This window comes from Lissotriton vulgaris, chromosome 2_1, assembly GCF_964263255.1.
Source record: "Lissotriton vulgaris chromosome 2_1, aLisVul1.2, whole genome shotgun sequence".
In the NCBI taxonomy this organism is placed as follows: Eukaryota; Metazoa; Chordata; class Amphibia; order Caudata; family Salamandridae; genus Lissotriton; species Lissotriton vulgaris.
The window spans coordinates 1675337471-1675356979 of record NC_141687.1 but is presented as its reverse complement, the minus strand read 5'-3'; the positions used below and the strand labels follow the sequence as shown (position 1 = coordinate 1675356979).

At 44.7% G+C, this 19509-nt stretch overlaps 1 protein-coding gene across 1 annotated transcript in view; it reads right to left on the bottom strand.

Moving 5' to 3' along the window:
- The window catches only part of LOC147733072 (uromodulin-like), a 236180-nt gene extending 217336 nt beyond the window's left edge, over positions 1-18844 (bottom strand). The window contains exon 1 of the mRNA XM_086958915.1: positions 18750-18844. The gene's annotated coding sequence lies outside the window, so the exon portion shown is untranslated. The remainder of the gene's footprint in view (positions 1-18749) is intronic.
- Positions 18845-19509: the final 665 nt, after the last annotated feature.

Sequence of the window (19509 nt, the reverse complement as noted above, 5' to 3'; positions counted from 1 at the left end):
TGGAGTTACTCGCCACCTTGATCACTAATATCTGCCTCTTCCTATTGTTTTTGTCATCACCACTAAAGCAGATGAGAGTAGGTGGCAGCTCCTTTTAGTGGTTCTGGAACTAGAGGTGTGGAGGGTGCAATCCCACAAAACTTGAAAAAGTTTAAATGGAGAATGAACAGTAAGGAAGCCTCTCAAACATTTTTCTTCCTGTAGCTTTTTTTTTCTTTTAAAATAAACACTGTCAAATATCCTCTAGGACTTTAGTGAGGTGACAATATTGGACACCGCTCCCATTCTTAAATTAATTCCAGCACCATTGGTTCCTTCTCTTTTGGAGCCAATAACCTGTGGAACTCAATACCATTTGCACAGCACATCACTTCCAATTAACCTGCTCTTAGAAAAACTCTAAAAAACAGTTTATTTTAACATTATTAAATAATAGCCTATGGCAGGAGGTTACTAATAGCTAATAGTGTTTAATGTCCAGATACCCTGTTGAGTGTTTCTACCCTTTACCAAAATTAAAAATCAGTATCTTCCCATTGCTGCTGCCCCGTACTCAACTTTTTTTGTTTTGGTGAGAGTCACGCTTGTTGTCTTTCAGTGAGGCTCCCATGTGTGCTAGCTGGTGTTACTCTTGTTCAGAGTGTTGTATGGAATTTCTGCACTAGTATAGCCCTGGCTTGTACAATGTACATCCTTGACACAAGCTTGATCAGCTGCTGCTGGAGAGTACTTTATTATGCATTTGAGAAGAGGAAGACTTGAAGAACTGTATTGGTTTTGTTTGTCAGTTAAGCTTACAATGATCAGCATTTAACTTTATAAGCTATAGACTTTACCCATTGGGTATAGCATACATCGCTACCTGGAAGCAATTGGAAAATGGGTGGTACTGGAATCTGACATACAACAATTTGAGAAATCTAACTCCCCATGAACTCTTCACAGGTAGCAAGTTTTCCTCAGGGCACAATGTAAAGTGCATAATCAAGGTCCCTGTCTTGCCCTCATTAGATTAACTGCTGATGAGAGCAAGACAGAGGCCTTTATTATGCTGGACCTGAGCGCAGCCTTTGACACTGTGTCCATAGCCTCCTACTTTAATGATTTTGGAATCTCTGTGTGTGGGTTGCACGCTTGGCTAGATTATGGATTTCCCCAAGGATGTCACCTTCCAGGTCTTCCAGCAGTCTTTCACCTCAGAGATTTGCCGTCTGCAGCAAGGGGTGCCTCAGGGATCGGCTTTGAGCCTGACCCTGTTTAATGTTTACATGCGCTCCTTGGCAGATGTAACTGAGTGTAACAGGGTGAAGATGGTGTATTATGCTGATGACACTCAGCTGATGGCACAGGACGAATGTGTAGCTGCTTCCAACTTCAAATTTTGTCTGGTTGACCTGTCAAAATGGATGGACTCCAGCTGCCTTAGACTCAATGCAGGAAAACTGAGGTCCTTGTGGTAGGCAAGCAACTGTCTATGGACCTCTACATGGTGGCCATCTGAGTTAGGGCAAATACCTGCTCCAAAACCTAAGTAAACAAATCTTGGGATCTGGATTTACTCCCTGCTGAACCTCGATTACCAGATCTCTGCTCTTGCTGGTACCTGCTTTGGCATCTTGAAGATGCTTTGAATTTTTTCAAGCTTCTGCCAGATTCAGCAAGGGAAACAGTAATCCAGGCACCTGCAGAGCCATGCTTGGATTATTGTAATGTACTCTATCTTATTTCCAACGGTAGGACAAGAATGTTGCAGAGAGTTCAGAACGCCGCAGCAAGAATGCTTCAGAATATCCCAGGACATTCTTCTTTGGGTCTTGACCAAAGCCAAACTCCCCTGGCTTCCTAATCAGGCAAGACTAGCTTTTAAAGCTCTATATTTTTGCTACAGAAAATGTAATCTAAGGGGTCCTCTGTATCTTTTTCCATTGATCAAACCTTACATGCCAAATTGTTGCTTCAGATCCTCAGGTACAGCAGACACATGATACCCAAAACGCATTGAGCTCATTTGGGTGGCAGCTCTTTCAGCTTTCATGTGTCAAAGATGTTGAATCTCCTCCATGTGGACCTTAGAATGCAACCTTCTGAAATGTTCTTTCGCAAAAAACTAAAGACCTGGTTCTTCAGGCAATCAGTGGTAAATTAACTGCCATGGCTGGCTCACGGATTGCTAAAGAAGAAAACCTAGCGTGGGTACACTCCTAATTGGAGTTACCAGGTGCTTTGCAAGCTTCTAACATAATTAGCTTCTAACACAGATGCCAACTGGCCTATGCCATGAAGGTGGCCTACTGGTGGTCACAGTTTAAAATAGCACTTTGCGTACTTTATAAGTATAGTCCCCCAAAGTCCTGTCATGCTATGTGCTATTGGATAACAAAGCAAGATTAGCTCAGGAGTCCTTCGTGTCATGACAGATATACCAGCGCCCAGGTGGCACTGCCCACTAGCCCCACTCAAATGCACTACCATAGAGCTGTGTTTCAAAGTCACAGTAATGCAATGTGGTATCTTCAGTAGCTTTTTTTATCCAACTAGGGCACAAATTTAAAGTCTTTATTGATTGTGATGTGTTTTCACTCCTGGCCCAAAATGTGACCTTAAGAGGTGATAGACATATTCATGACAAATTCATCTTTGAAAGATATTTTCCAAACAGCCATGCATAGCTATGGCATTGCATTCTCCATAACATAATTGGAGAACACCTCGATCCCTCACACATGATACGACGTGGGCGACCCTATAACTCTAGTGTTCTAATCCTGAGAACCTTACCCAATCACTGAAAGCTCTCAGCATTAAGCACTTCACAAATGACCTACAACACATTACACTACACTACCTAGCAAAATGCCCTCAAAATGAGGTAATTTTGTTGAAAATGCTAACAACTAACACATTCCAGAACTAAATCTATGTAGGAAGGGAGAACATCCTTGCCTCCCATCCTCTTTTTCTTCTTTCTTGGTCCAAATACACATAGCATTCACTTTCACACTGACTGGGTTCTCACTAGGTGGATGCCATCATGTTTAAACCCCTTCACTGCTCCCAGATGACTACCCTACTTCCAACATACCTTAGTGGGAAGAACATCTAGGTCAGGTTTCTCCAACAAGTAGCTTATGAGCTACTAGTAGCTACCTGTAAATTGCTCTCCTGTTTTCAGCTCAGCATACTAAGTTAGACGTTTTGACTTGGTTGAATAAATATAGGTATACCAAAATTGAAAAAGTGTATTTGAGATGAAAATGTGTGTATTTTGAGAACTCATAAGTGGACATTAGGAGAAAAAGGTTGCATTACAAAAGTATACTTACAACTGAAATCATAGTAATATCGGCTTATCCTCAATTGGTATATTTAGTTTGCTTGTATGTCCCTAGTAAAGAGGCACAACATGTCCCTAGGGCCTGTAAATTAAATAATTTGATTAGTCTTGCAGCACCGATTGTGCCAGTCATTAAGTAACCCTTTATACATGCCTCAGGCCTGCCATTGAAGACTGTGTGGGCAGTTTTAACTTCCTTTTCAACCTGGCAAAAAAAAATCCTTTTGCCAGGCCCAATTTAAGACATGTAAGTCCTGGATATCCCAAAGGTAGGCTGCAGTGTATTTAAAAGGTAGGACATGTTCTTCTAAGGTTTATATGTCCTGGTAGTGTAAATCTCTTACATTTTTTTTCACTACTGCAAGGCTTAACTCTCCCATAGATTAACATTGAGTCTACCTTATTACATTTATTAGGCTGTAATTTCCAAATGGGAGCAGGTATTCAGATCATGTTTGGTGTCTTTGGAATTGTGATGAAAACAAGACCTGGGCGGTAAATTCCGTTCCGCTCGTGGAATTTGGGAATTTTGCGTTCCTCTGAGATCGCGGACTTGCCAAAATTTCCATGATCTGCTGCTTCCTGGAATTTTGTGCTCGTTCGCGCTTTCAAAATACGTGTTCGGGAGATATTTCTCCCCGAGCATGCAAACAGCAATCGCATACAGGAAAAAAGCATGCTTGCAGAGATTTTTTACCATTTCGCAGAGCTTTCCGTAGCACGACTATGCAAATTCCGCCCACCCCTAATGAAAACCCCTAACCTAATGTGAAGTCAGATTTTAAGTTACTATTTTGAAAATGCCACTTTCAGAAAATGTATAGCAAGTATTTGGGCAACCCAATCAACTCTTGTGAGCTTGGGTTTTAAAGTGAAAAAGGTAAAGATGCCGTAAAGGGATTAATTCAACAAGAATGGTTTTTTAAAAATCTACATGTATATCTATGGGGTGAAAATCAATGATACTCAGTAGAATCAATCAAACTGAATTATACAAAATAAATTAGTAAATCAATTACATTAGCTGGGTGAGCCAAAGCAGAAAATTATATTTCAAATACCATAAATACAAAAAGTAAAGTTACAGAAATAACAGTGAGAAAACTAAAAAAACATTGATAACACAGAACATATAGATCAGAGATGAAAAATGATGATCCTGGTTATCAATGTGTGGCTATCCAAGGATAGTACAATTTAACCCCTTCTATGCTGATGACGAGCTCAGCTCGTCATCAGCCACGGGTGGCGTGTGCTGATGACAAGCTGAGCTCGTCATGTAACGCAGTATTTTTAAAAATGCCGCACAGCGCAAAAATCACCGCAGCAGCGATGCGGTTAACAACCACTAAAACTAAGAATGGATTTGTCATCAACGTTTCGGTATTCGTTCCAATTCACAGTGAATTCAATTGAGACTGTGAGACAACTGTCCCGACGGCGTGAAGCAAAAACTACATTCCCAGTCAAAAAAGATTAATTAATTTATCATCTTTGATCCTATCTGCTACTAGTGATATCCTGGGTGGGAATTCCAGATTATTTGATCAACGGGTCAAGAAATTGCACAAGATTTACATTTGTCCTGAAGATGGTCTCATTGACTTGATGCAATGAATACCGAAACATTGACAACTAATCCATTCTTCTTTTAGTGATTTTTAAATTGCCCTATCCTTGAGTACTGAATCCTATATTTAGGACATCTCACTGTATTGCTTGATGAAGATGGATAGCCACACATTGATAAACAGGATAATACTTTTTCATCTCTGATCTATATGTTCTCTGTTATCAATGTATTTTTACATTTCTCACTGTTATTTCTGTACCCTTATCTTTCACAAAGTTGGCATTTCTCTGCCTTAACCATGTAGTGCCTGTAGCCTGTAGCCTGTACCTGGGTCACACAGCTGGGTGCAACTGACAGTTGAGCTTTGTGTATTGCTCATAGACAGCCACACATAATAGGGAACTTGGGTATGTCTACGTTGGCAATCACTGACAGGATGGGATGGACGATCTGAGCATTGCCATACTTACACTTGAATAGACGTGTCCTACCTCCACTTAAAGGGCTGCATACCTCCTGTAGTTAGTCTTGAGCCAGGACAGGGAAGACAGGATGCTTGGGGACTTCAAAGGGAAAACTCTTGAAGCTTCTCCCCCACTTCAAAGCACAACTGGGTATAAATGCTGGACCTCAGACACCACCACTTCAGTACACTCTGGACCTGTGGATACTCTGCCAGGAGCAAGGACTGCTGTGCTGCTGAAGGATTGCCACTCAACTGGACTGCTGCCCTGCGGCACTACTGCGTTGCTGGTTTGCTGCCTTGCTCTGCTGACTTGCTGCATTTTTAAATGGGTGAGAAGGACTGGAACTGTATCTCTTAAACCCAGAACGCCAGAGTGACTCCAAGGGATAGTTGGCTGATCTCCTGACTAGAGCCTCATAGACAGATGCTCCAACTACATTGCTCATGCACCTGGACTCTGCCATCTGTGAGTCTACCTTACCAAGTGATGCCAAGCCTGTCTGTGACACTTGGAAGTGGGCCTTAGGTGCTCTGGCAGCCTGTGTGGATCTTGGCAATTTAACCTTAGGAGGAGTTCCCCAAGAGAGGGCTGATTCATTTGTATACCTGGGGGTCACATTTGAAGAGGGTATGTCTTGGCACCTCCATATTGACAAGGTGACTACGAAGGTTAAGCAGATCTCAGAAGTAATGCTCAAGGAGTCTAAGACACCACATACAAAGCCCATTTCTCCTGCACTAAATATCTATGAGGTCAAGGGTTAGGGGTCAGCCCTGTATGGGGTCGAACTGTGGGGGTTCTAAAAACACAATGATATTACAAGAACTGTGAACAATTTCCTTAGGAATCTTGTATCTCGCCCAGTCAGCACCCCATTATATCCTCTGATTAGTGACCTAGGAGTCTCCAAGATCTCTAATACAATTTGTTTGCGGCCTGTGCTGTATTAGAGACATATGTGGACTACTCCTGAACTTGCCCACAACGCCCACTGCCTACTGGATGATATAATGGCCGACTATTTTAACAAAATACCTTGGATCAAAAACATGAAGATAGCCCTATATACGTTAGGGCTCCATGACTTGTGGGAACATCCAGATACATCTATTTTTCCTTCAATTGCTGCAATGAAAAAGATATACTGCTCACTTGTGATGGCTGAGGATTCACGGAAGTCTACCACCGCCAAGCTAACCAGTGATTTTATGGATTTTAAGCCCATCTGAGGGTTGGAGCTATTTTGGGACATAGTGTCAGTACCACTGCATAGGAAGCTTTTTTCAGTTTCGGTAGGCACCCTACCTCTTTGAGTATTTACAACAGGTTGGGCTGGGAAAGGAGGCAACTCTTGCCCAATTTGTGATCACCCAAGTGAAAGTGATTCCCATGTTTTGTTTGCATGTCCAGGCTATTTATCTCCTCAGCATACCTGGATTATATCCATCTGTAGGCTAATAGATGTACGGATTTATCAGGAAGCCTTGCGCATCCTTAGATCAGTTGGTGGGTTTCGTGTTTAGAGAATCATGGACAGAAGGCTACAACTACATTACTCTTGCACCAGGACTCTGCCATCTGTGAGTATACCTTGCCAAGTGGTGCGTACCCAGTCCAGGACACTTGGAGTGGGCCTACTCTGCTCTGCAAGCCTGGGTGGGTCCAGTAGAACCAGCGCATCTCATCTGCTGAGACATGCAGCCCAAGTCAGAAACGAAGCTTTGCTGCTGCTGTGTGGAACGGAACTGCAACAAAGACATGCTTTGCAGTCTGTTACTGCATCAGAACCACTGCTGCACAATGTATCCTCGGTGCAAACCCTCCTTTCATTGTCAACAGCAGCCTCGAAACAGACGCATCGTGCCGACTGCACGACGAATCCTTGACTCTGAACTCTGCATTGCAAGCCCTCATCCAAGGGATCTTTGACGCCGATGCAGCAGACCTCACACAACAGCTTTGCTGCATCTTCAAACCAATGCCTTGCTTCAGCTAAGTAACGCTTCATCAATGCAAATCCTCGCAACACTCCGCAAACAAGGATTTCAGGTACTCTGTTCACCAGGCCTAACTGGGTCACTGTAGCCAGCCCGCACTCCATCACGGTCAGCCTGAATTTGTGACTTTGTCCCGGTCCGTGGCAGGGCCGGACTGGCTACTGGGCGTTTTGGTGCTGGGGGCTGATTTCGTTGATGGGGACCTGCGTGTGCTTAAAACCGTTTGTTCTGCTTTGTTGATTTAGAAGCACATGCAGGTCCCCATTAACGAAATCAGCCCCCACCGCAGTGAAATAAGCTCCCAGCTTGCAGCACACCAAAACGCCCGGTAGCCAGTACGGCCCTGGTCCGGTGTGACCAGATATTCACAGTTGGCACATAATGCCTCTTGGAACAATTGTTGCACTAAAATCTTCAAAATGTAATATCTCTGGCACTACTAATTGGATTTTTGTCATTTTGGTATTGTTTTATGCTTTAAAAAAGACTCTATTTTACGAACTCTGCTGTGGGGCGTTTTTGTACTGTTTGAAGTGTTGTGCAAATACTTTACAGATTGCCTCTGAGTTAAACCTGACTGCTCTGTGCCAAGCTACCCAAAGGTTGTGCACAGGTTAATTTAGGGTTTGTCTGTGACTTCACCCTGAGAAGATTTCTGGTTGCTGCTTTAAGAAAGGTTTCACCCCCCTCAACCAGTAACTGAATTTTTTACAGAAAGTCACACAATAGCAAAGAAATCTGACACCAATTTATAAAAATAGATTATATTTTTATGAATTTTTAGAAACCAAGATGAGCAATATCCACTAGAGTGTTCCAAAGATATAGAAAATGTAAATCTCAGCTTTTTAGTTCAAAGCGCAAACAAGAGTTGGTAACCTTACAGTTTTTAAACTTTTTAAAAGTTTGAAAGAGTTGTGGCCAGCTACTCTGGCCCAGACTGTGCAAACATTTCCGACAAGGAGAAGATTGGGGGGCCAATAAGGAGAATATGTACAGTTACCTGGTCTGCAAAGCAGTCTCAAGTCCAGTTCCACACTTTACATCAAGACTGCCATAGACTTCAATGGAGTGGTCTTGATTCTGGGGATGCAGGAAGTGGAGGATGCTGAAAGATGCTCTGGGTGTTGTGCGATCAAAGGGGAGCATTTATGGGGTTATTCCTTGGTCCACAGGTAATATGGGGCAATTTTGGCCACAGGGTTATGAGTCCCTTGAAGTCCTCTTTAAGCCACTAGAAGCACAGCAGCGGCTAGCTACCAATCTCTGGTCACATCGATACCCTTTGATGAGGGCTATGTTTGTTTTTTGGTGACCAATCCACACTTTGACGACTCTTCCAGGTCCGGCAGACTCGGGTGCAACTTTTGAGTCCAGAGTGGAGGACGTCTTGGCTGTAAGTCAGTGGTGATTCCTTGCGAGTCACTACTAACTGGCAAGGACGGGCATCTTCAGCTATTATGAGCCTGGTGCTGTAACAGGGGGTCAGCTGACTGACCATTGGAGTCAATACTTCAAACTAGTGCTCAGGAACAACTTTTCCTCAAGCCAAGTACCACAGGCCCAGCCCTCTCTTTGCTATCCCAAAGAGCAACAGGAGCAATCCAGTGGTTGCTGCAATCCTTCTTGCCAGGTCCAGGGATCATCAGGGCCGTCCTTCTTCTGTCCTCTCTCAAGTCCAGGTTCAGGGTGCCAGAAATGGCTTGGTTATGCCTAGCAAGTGCCCTGGATGGGAAGAAGTGGTCATTAGCCAGTGGGCTACCAGGATCCCTCCCGATGATGACTTCTAACTATGTGTGGCATTTAGCAATCCCTGAGTGCACTATTTGGCACACTCTCAAGATGTCTTAGGCCATCCTTCGATGTTAGGAGCTTGGACATCCACAGTAGAGGTGTTGCTACCTGTGGGCTTCCCGCCCACAGAAAAACTATTTGGTAACTGGTCTGTTCCCGCTGCCAGCACATCTACCTGAACAAAGGGGAAGCCCTACATGAGTGTGATCGACAGCTTCACCCTTTGAAGTTAGCCTTTTGAGACAGCACTTTGTTTGGCTTCCTACAAGTCAGCAGTAAGACAACTCCCTCTTTGGTAGGTCTCTATTGTCCCTGAGCCTAAGAGTCGTTCATATTACTCCCAAGGAGGGCAGAAGACTGTCTGGTGGCTAACAACTGTAAAATGCCACCGGATAAAATGGACAATAGAGTAACAACTTTCTGAAAGTTGCCTTTTCTTAAAAGTTACATTACAAAGGAATTTGGCCTCAAGTCTGTCTTAATGTCACAATTAATATGATACCTTGGAGTACCGATAGTAGTAATCCCATTCAGAAGTTATCAAGCCTGACATGCCAGCCAGCAACTCTGTGTTAGCCAATAAGGCTACAAGCTTTTCCACAATAAAACAACAATTTGGTAGTTTTCTTTTTGGAACACATTAAAGTATATGCCCCACTTACAAATATACAGCTTCCTGCCTAAAGGCTCAATAGGCTTTCTTTTGGGGAGACATATATAATGTTAAGGGAAGTGGGGGCTTTGTCATTGTTTAAATGGCAAAGATGAATTAGCAGTTTTGAAACTGCTCTTCCAGACTACAGTGGCAGGCTGGAAGCCATTTTGTACTTTGCCACAGCAGGGTAGCACAATCAGTGCTGCAGCCCTGAATGGACACTCTAACTTACATGCCCTGGGTACCCTTGTTACTATATACCAGGGGCTTATAAGTAGGTCAGTGTATGCTATTAGGGGGTAGCCAATTCAACATTCATTTTGTACGGAGTTAGAACACTGATACTAACATCTAGTTAGCAGGCCTGAGTGCACTCTCAGAGTCAAAAAGACAGCAGCTAGTAGTCCAAATATGTGGCAAAACGTGGAGGTAGAAGGGGAACCCTGCAAAATACCTTTTTCCTCACAAGCACATACACTCATAAGCAACATAATATGCACCCCAACATAGAGAGTTCTCGAGTTTCCCGGGCCCATACATGAGTAGCTCACCCTGTCCAATACTGTGCATTCTTGGACTTTCAATCCCGGAGTTATAATGGGATAAACAGGACTACAAATCCAAGAAAGCAAAGTAGAAATCTGTACAGGATGAGCTATTGATATAGGGATATGGGAACTTGAGGGCTCTGACCATTTCTGATTATCCCACTCATACATCCAGTAATCAGACTACGGCCTTTGATGGAGTCGTTGAGACAAAAGGGCCAATGCACCTGAATTATGACAGCACTACGAGGCCATATAATTATCAGAAAAGGCGCTAAACACAATAAGCAACCTGAAATAACCAAATGATACCTAACCCACATAACATTGACCAGAAACCACAAAACCTCACCGGAAACGGACACGAGTGCCATCAAACATACACATAAGAAGAAACATGTGACCCAGAAAGCATCAGACCCGCGATTTATTTGCCACACCACGCTGAAATTTGCTCTTTTGCCTGAATTGTTTTACAAATCGAGAGACTTTTAAAAAAATTGAAGTTCATATATTCTTGTGTTCAACTTTGCGGGAATTTTCATTTGGGTGGGCTTCACTGGAGCGGTAGGGGAAATTGAACCCTGATTGTTAGTGCACTTTTGACCGCCACCGCCATTTTGGTAGAAGGTGCGGTCTAGTTGTTTTTACGTTGCCCTCACGCTGTAACGGGGACGCTGCGTGAGCACGCTGGACCCTGATACTTACCTCTCACAATCCCCAGGGAGTTCTCAATCCCGCCCAGTGGGCAGTGCAGGGGGTGGGCTCTTGGATTTAAATGCAAAACGTCATGCAGGAGCGCAGCAGACGGGCGCAGCGGGCACGCCGGCGGCGCGCCCCAGGCGTGCCAAAGGCAAGCCTGTCTGCGCCCGTCTGCACCCGAACAGGCCCAAGAGCCAGTTACAATGCCGGGATCATCACTTATTCCGCTGCATTGCTCCAAAGCATGCACCGCACCCGCCTGCTCCCTACCAATGGTACGCTAGATTTACTGTTGAAATATGATATATTCATAAAAAGGACCTCTTTCCCTGAATTATTGAATTATACAGCACCCACGTGCCCTCTACAGAACCAGGACAAGCCAGGAATCAGCCAAGACCTCATGGTTTACTATTTGAATACTCGCTCTCTTGTCAAGCACCAGTTGGATATCTTTTCTTTGCTGCTCTCAGATAATCCCAATATGCTTCTGCTGACCGAGACATGGCTTATGGATGACTCAAACCCTGATATGCTGGCGGCCATCCCTAACAATTATTATATTATACACGTGGACGGCTCTTCTGATAAAGTAGGAGGTGGCGTGGCAGCTATCATTCAAATTGATTATAGGTTCTGTTCCCTGCCTATCCTCTCCCTTAAAGACACCGAAAACTTGGTGATAAAACAAGAATCCTCCCATGACTCTTTTGTCTGTGTACTTCTCTATAGGCCCCCCAATAAGACTTCCTCTTTTCCGCTGGAACTTAGCGGTCAGATAGCTAAACTTGCTACTGATCATGCCAAGGTACTACTCGTGGGAGACTTTTACTATTGGTATAAAGATCCCGAGGAGGGACCACACTCGGCAGAATTGACGGATTTGCTTATGAACCTGAACTTCACTCAGCAAGTTCTGTCCCCTACCCATCAGAAGGGACACATCCTAGACCAAGTCTGGACGAATGGGATGGGGATCTCTACTCCCACCGTTACACCCTGTACTTGGTCTGATCACCATCTGCTGAAATTTACTTTAAGGTTCCCGTCAACTGAGAAACCTAGCACCACTGAAGGTGGTTTTGCTAGGAAATGGAATTCCGCAAACAAGGAAGAATTTCTTCGCTCTTTAGCCGACACTGTCCCTTGTGCTGGGCCGAATATAGAGACGACAGAAACTAACATCTCGAATTGGTTAATGAATGCTAGTAATAAACATGCCCCTCTCACCAGATTAAAAACCACCCGGCGCACTGATGCAATGAGATGGTTCTCTACCGAACTTAAAAATCAGAAGTCGCTGCTCGGCAAACTGGAGAGACAATGGCGATTGAAGTACTGCCAGGAAAAAAGACTGACCTATCTAACTGCCAGGAAAGAATATACAAAAAACATTCTCATGGCCAAAGCCGCTTATTTTTCTACCCGTATCATAAACTCAAATAACAACTGCAAAGAGATTTTTAATATTGTCAATGAACTCTCTAACCCAGAGAGAATACCACTGAGGGCTGTACCATCTCAGGAATTGTGTAACTCCCTCAATGATTATTACATTGACAAAGTCATTACCATTAAAAATAACATTCCTAAGCTACCTTGTTCATCTAGCTCCTCTGACCTGTTCAAAAATAATAATTTGTTAAGCCAATTTCCCAATATTGACATTGAAACCCTTCAAAAGCTCTTAGTGAAGGTTACATCAGGTGCTCCATCTGATTGTTGCCCGCCCCACATACTTAAAGACTGTCTTGCTGCCTTCCCTGGCCCTGTACTTGCTCTTCTGAATGAGTCTCTTACCCTGGGCAAAGTTCCTATGGCCTTTAAAAAGGCTATAGTCGTCCCCTTACTACAGAAACTCAGAGCTGACCCCACACTGTTATCTAATTATCACCCGATTTCTCTGCTCCCATTTCTTGCAAAGCTACTACAGACTCATGTAGCCAACTGTCTCTCTGACTTTTTGGAGGAATCTAAATATCATGATCCCCATCAGGCAGGTTTTCGGCCGGCTCATTCTACTGAAACTGTCATTGTGGCAGTGCTGGACAATCTCCGAGACCATGCTGATAGGGGTTCTCCTCGGGCACTGGTACTTTTAGATCGATCCGCCGCCCTTGACACGGTCGACCATGCAATTTTGGCCGACCGTGTCGAACTTGCTGGTGTCCGGGAGGCGGCCGCCTGTTGGCTTTCTTCTTTTTTGAATGATAGATCTCAGGCGGTCCGTCAAGGGCCCTTTCTTTCTTCCCCTCATAAAATCACATGTGGGGTCCCGCAGGGTTCGGCACTGTCCCCCCACTTATTTAACATCTATATTTCCCCTCTGATTCGATCTTTGAAGGAGAGAAAGGTGAAAGTTTTCAATTATGCAGATGACCTGCAGCTGGTCTTTGAGATAGATGGCTCTGACCGCTCAGTGGCGGATTTTCAGGAATCACTGTTATACATACAACAGTGGATGGACTATAACCATCTGAAATTGAACCCGGGTAAGACAGAGCTTGTTCTGACCGGGGACAGCTATAAATTTTGGGGCCTACATTACTGGCCTGTGGAGTTGGGTCTATCACCTTTCCCCTCCAGTTCGGCCAAAACTCTGGGAGTCTCTCTTGATAAGGAACTTACATTGAAATCCCAGGTAGGCAATGTGATCTCGAAGTGCTTCTTCCAGATGTGCAAGATCAGGAAAATTCACCGCTTTTTCACCCAGGATGCTCTGATCCGGATTATAACTGCCACTGTTACATCTCATCTGGATTACCCAAATTCTGTATACCTGGGCATGCCACTCTATCTGTTCAAACGCCTGCAGCTGGTACAAAACCAGGCAGCTTGGTTGGTCATTCGACAACCCCGATGGCAATCAATTAGCCCCGCTCTTGAAAAATTACACTGGCTCCCCATCTCCCAGCGCTGTGTTTTTCGATCAGCCGTCTCTCCCTGCGATAAAGTTCAAACGGGTGCGTCAAGGTGGCCGCCGATTTGCGGTCCTGGCGCCAAAACTCTGGAACTCTTTTCCTTTGGCAATTAGGTCTTGCACCGACACTATGCAGTTTAGGAAGCTTCTTAAAACCTGGCTGTTCCGGCAAGCATATAACATGGGATAGTGGATAGCCTGCTGTCTGTTTGTCTGCTTTAGCACACTCTGTTTTCTGGTCAGCGCCATGAAGCCACCCAGTGTAAGCGTGCTTTATAAATAACCACTAACATTGACATAACATTAACAATAAGAATTTGGTGATAGGAACTCCACATAAGATAAATGAACATAAAATGAATCTAAACATACGTCACTTACAGAATCCGAGTTTCTCTTAAAAATTTGGCATGGATTTATTTCGCCCTCCTCTACATACGCTGTAAGTATACTAAAACTCTGCCACCGGGACCTGTCTCAAAAATCCCAGACCCCAAACAAAGACCACCAATGAGATGTGGCGGATGATGAGGATAAGAACCGCAGCCAATCCTACAGATGTGATTTCAGGAAGTTAATGATACCTAACCCACATAACATTGACCAGAAACCACAAAACCTCACCGGAAACGGACACGAGTGCCATCAAACATACACATAAGAAGAAACATGTGACCCAGAAAGCATCAGACCCGCGATTTATTTGCCACACCACGCTGAAATTTGCTCTTTTGCCTGAATTGTTTTACAAATCGAGAGACTTTTAAAAAAATTGAAGTTCATATATTCTTGTGTTCAACTTTGCGGGAATTTTCATTTGGGTGGGCTTCACTGGAGCGGTAGGGGAAATTGAACCCTGATTGTTAGTGCACTTTTGACCGCCACCGCCATTTTGGTAGAAGGTGCGGTCTAGTTGTTTTTACGTTGCCCTCACGCTGTAACGGGGACGCTGCGTGAGCACGCTGGACCCTGATACTTACCTCTCACAATCCCCAGGGAGTTCTCAATCCCGCCCAGTGGGCAGTGCAGGGGGTGGGCTCTTGGATTTAAATGCAAAACGTCATGCAGGAGCGCAGCAGACGGGCGCAGCGGGCACGCCGGCGGCGCGCCCCAGGCGTGCCAAAGGCAAGCCTGTCTGCGCCCGTCTGCACCCGAACAGGCCCAAGAGCCAGTTACAATGCCGGGATCATCACTTATTCCGCTGCATTGCTCCAAAGCATGCACCGCACCCGCCTGCTCCCTACCAATGGTACGCTAGATTTACTGTTGAAATATGATATATTCATAAAAAGGACCTCTTTCCCTGAATTATTGAATTATACAGCACCCACGTGCCCTCTACAGAACCAGGACAAGCCAGGAATCAGCCAAGACCTCATGGTTTACTATTTGAATACTCGCTCTCTTGTCAAGCACCAGTTGGATATCTTTTCTTTGCTGCTCTCAGATAATCCCAATATGCTTCTGCTGACCGAGACATGGCTTATGGATGACTCAAACCCTGATATGCTGGCGGCCATCCCTAACAATTATTATATTATACACGTGGACGGCTCTTCTGATAAAGTAGGAGGTGGCGTGGCAGCTATCATTCAAATTGATTATAGGTTCTGTTCCCTGCCTATCCTCTCCCTTAAAGACACCGAAAACTTGGTGATAAAACAAGAATCCTCCCATGACTCTTTTGTCTGTGTACTTCTCTATAGGCCCCCCAATAAGACTTCCTCTTTTCCGCTGGAACTTAGCGGTCAGATAGCTAAACTTGCTACTGATCATGCCAAGGTACTACTCGTGGGAGACTTTTACTATTGGTATAAAGATCCCGAGGAGGGACCACACTCGGCAGAATTGACGGATTTGCTTATGAACCTGAACTTCACTCAGCAAGTTCTGTCCCCTACCCATCAGAAGGGACACATCCTAGACCAAGTCTGGACGAATGGGATGGGGATCTCTACTCCCACGTTACACCCTGTACTTGGTCTGATCACCATCTGCTGAAATTTACTTTAAGGTTCCCGTCAACTGAGAAACCTAGCACCACTGAAGGTGGTTTTGCTAGGAAATGGAATTCCGCAAACAAGGAAGAATTTCTTCGCTCTTTAGCCGACACTGTCCCTTGTGCTGGGCCGAATATAGAGACGACAGAAACTAACATCTCGAATTGGTTAATGAATGCTAGTAATAAACATGCCCCTCTCACCAGATTAAAAACCACCCGGCGCACTGATGCAATGAGATGGTTCTCTACCGAACTTAAAAATCAGAAGTCGCTGCTCGGCAAACTGGAGAGACAATGGCGATTGAAGTACTGCCAGGAAAAAAGACTGACCTATCTAACTGCCAGGAAAGAATATACAAAAAACATTCTCATGGCCAAAGCCGCTTATTTTTCTACCCGTATCATAAACTCAAATAACAACTGCAAAGAGATTTTTAATATTGTCAATGAACTCTCTAACCCAGAGAGAATACCACTGAGGGCTGTACCATCTCAGGAATTGTGTAACTCCCTCAATGATTATTACATTGACAAAGTCATTACCATTAAAAATAACATTCCTAAGCTACCTTGTTCATCTAGCTCCTCTGACCTGTTCAAAAATAATAATTTGTTAAGCCAATTTCCCAATATTGACATTGAAACCCTTCAAAAGCTCTTAGTGAAGGTTACATCAGGTGCTCCATCTGATTGTTGCCCGCCCCACATACTTAAAGACTGTCTTGCTGCCTTCCCTGGCCCTGTACTTGCTCTTCTGAATGAGTCTCTTACCCTGGGCAAAGTTCCTATGGCCTTTAAAAAGGCTATAGTCGTCCCCTTACTACAGAAACTCAGAGCTGACCCCACACTGTTATCTAATTATCACCCGATTTCTCTGCTCCCATTTCTTGCAAAGCTACTACAGACTCATGTAGCCAACTGTCTCTCTGACTTTTTGGAGGAATCTAAATATCATGATCCCCATCAGGCAGGTTTTCGGCCGGCTCATTCTACTGAAACTGTCATTGTGGCAGTGCTGGACAATCTCCGAGACCATGCTGATAGGGGTTCTCCTCGGGCACTGGTACTTTTAGATCGATCCGCCGCCCTTGACACGGTCGACCATGCAATTTTGGCCGACCGTGTCGAACTTGCTGGTGTCCGGGAGGCGGCCGCCTGTTGGCTTTCTTCTTTTTTGAATGATAGATCTCAGGCGGTCCGTCAAGGGCCCTTTCTTTCTTCCCCTCATAAAATCACATGTGGGGTCCCGCAGGGTTCGGCACTGTCCCCCCACTTATTTAACATCTATATTTCCCCTCTGATTCGATCTTTGAAGGAGAGAAAGGTGAAAGTTTTCAATTATGCAGATGACCTGCAGCTGGTCTTTGAGATAGATGGCTCTGACCGCTCAGTGGCGGATTTTCAGGAATCACTGTTATACATACAACAGTGGATGGACTATAACCATCTGAAATTGAACCCGGGTAAGACAGAGCTTGTTCTGACCGGGGACAGCTATAAATTTTGGGGCCTACATTACTGGCCTGTGGAGTTGGGTCTATCACCTTCCCCCTCCAGTTCGGCCAAAACTCTGGGAGTCTCTCTTGATAAGGAACTTACATTGAAATCCCAGGTAGGCAATGTGATCTCGAAGTGCTTCTTCCAGATGTGCAAGATCAGGAAAATTCACCGCTTTTTCACCCAGGATGCTCTGATCCGGATTATAACTGCCACTGTTACATCTCATCTGGATTACCCAAATTCTGTATACCTGGGCATGCCACTCTATCTGTTCAAACGCCTGCAGCTGGTACAAAACCAGGCAGCTTGGTTGGTCATTCGACAACCCCGATGGCAATCAATTAGCCCCGCTCTTGAAAAATTACACTGGCTCCCCATCTCCCAGCGCTGTGTTTTTCGATCAGCCGTCTCTCCCTGCGATAAAGTTCAAACGGGTGCGTCAAGGTGGCCGCCGATTTGCGGTCCTGGCGCCAAAACTCTGGAACTCTTTTCCTTTGGCAATTAGGTCTTGCACCGACACTATGCAGTTTAGGAAGCTTCTTAAAACCTGGCTGTTCCGGCAAGCATATAACATGGGATAGTGGATAGCCTGCTGTCTGTTTGTCTGCTTTAGCACACTCTGTTTTCTGGTCAGCGCCATGAAGCCACCCAGTGTAAGCGTGCTTTATAAATAACCACTAACATTGACATAACATTAACAATAAGAATTTGGTGATAGGAACTCCACATAAGATAAATGAACATAAAATGAATCTAAACATACGTCACTTACAGAATCCGAGTTTCTCTTAAAAATTTGGCATGGATTTATTTCGCCCTCCTCTACATACGCTGTAAGTATACTAAAACTCTGCCACCGGGACCTGTCTCAAAAATCCCAGACCCCAAACAAAGACCACCAATGAGATGTGGCGGATGATGAGGATAAGAACCGCAGCCAATCCTACAGATGTGATTTCAGGAAGTTAAACAATAGGCGCAGCTCTCCCCTCAGTCAATGCCACTAATTCGGTTGAATTCGGGAGACTGAAAGGCTGAGTCGACCTCGCCAGGACTCACTCGCCCTCCCCCCCTACTCTGTTTCTAAAGTAGTCTCAGCTGCTTAGCCTACACTCTTTTTGCATATTTATCATAACCTAAAACGCACGACTGACGGTGTGGCTTCTCAAGACGCGACAGAGCAACAATAACATTTTAATATGTTCACTTTGACAATGTATACAACTAAATAGAAAGAAGTAAAAAGATGGTACTTGCCGTTGCCTCTCCTCCAAACACTCCTCGCCGCCTCTCGTTGTCTCCCCGGCTCGGTGCAGGTTGTACTGTCGCAGCGCTGGGTGTCAATGAGTGGCGGAGCTGCTCAGATTACTGTGCGGCTTGGCTTGTCTCGGTCAACGCCGAGCCTTCCGGAGAGGCGAGACCTAGAGCACCACCACTGTCTCAGCGGCAGGGGGCAGTGCTGTGTGTCCTACCTAACTTGTGGCAGAATCAGAGCAGATAAGAGCAATTGCGCTTTCCCCAGTATAAATATAATGCGTGACATTATGCGAAGATATCCCTGGAGCGTGGTGATACGGCGCGCTGCAAGTTCCGACTTGTAGGTCCACAACTATTTTATTTTTCTCGGGGTTTTGCGTAGCGCGGAAAATACCCGCAGAGGGACAGAAGCTTAGCAAGACGATAAACGTATTACAAAAATTACAGACGTGCACACAATGGCATTGCATGGCAATAAGGCTGAAAATAGCAAAATTACAAAGGCTGAGAAAAGGGAATTTTCTGAGGCTTTACTTGAAGATGGAAAAGCGCTGGCAGTTCATAAAAAGCGAAGCTACTGTTCGCAGACAGCAGAGTACTGTTGGCTGAAAAATCTACCATAAACTCAAGATGTCAGGCAAGACATGGATCCGTTGGCAGTTCTGTGACATTTCTGTGTAGTTGTAGTAGAAGAACGGATATCAAGGTACCATATATATAATACCTGAACGAGGCCCTATGGAATGTGTCACACCTTCAG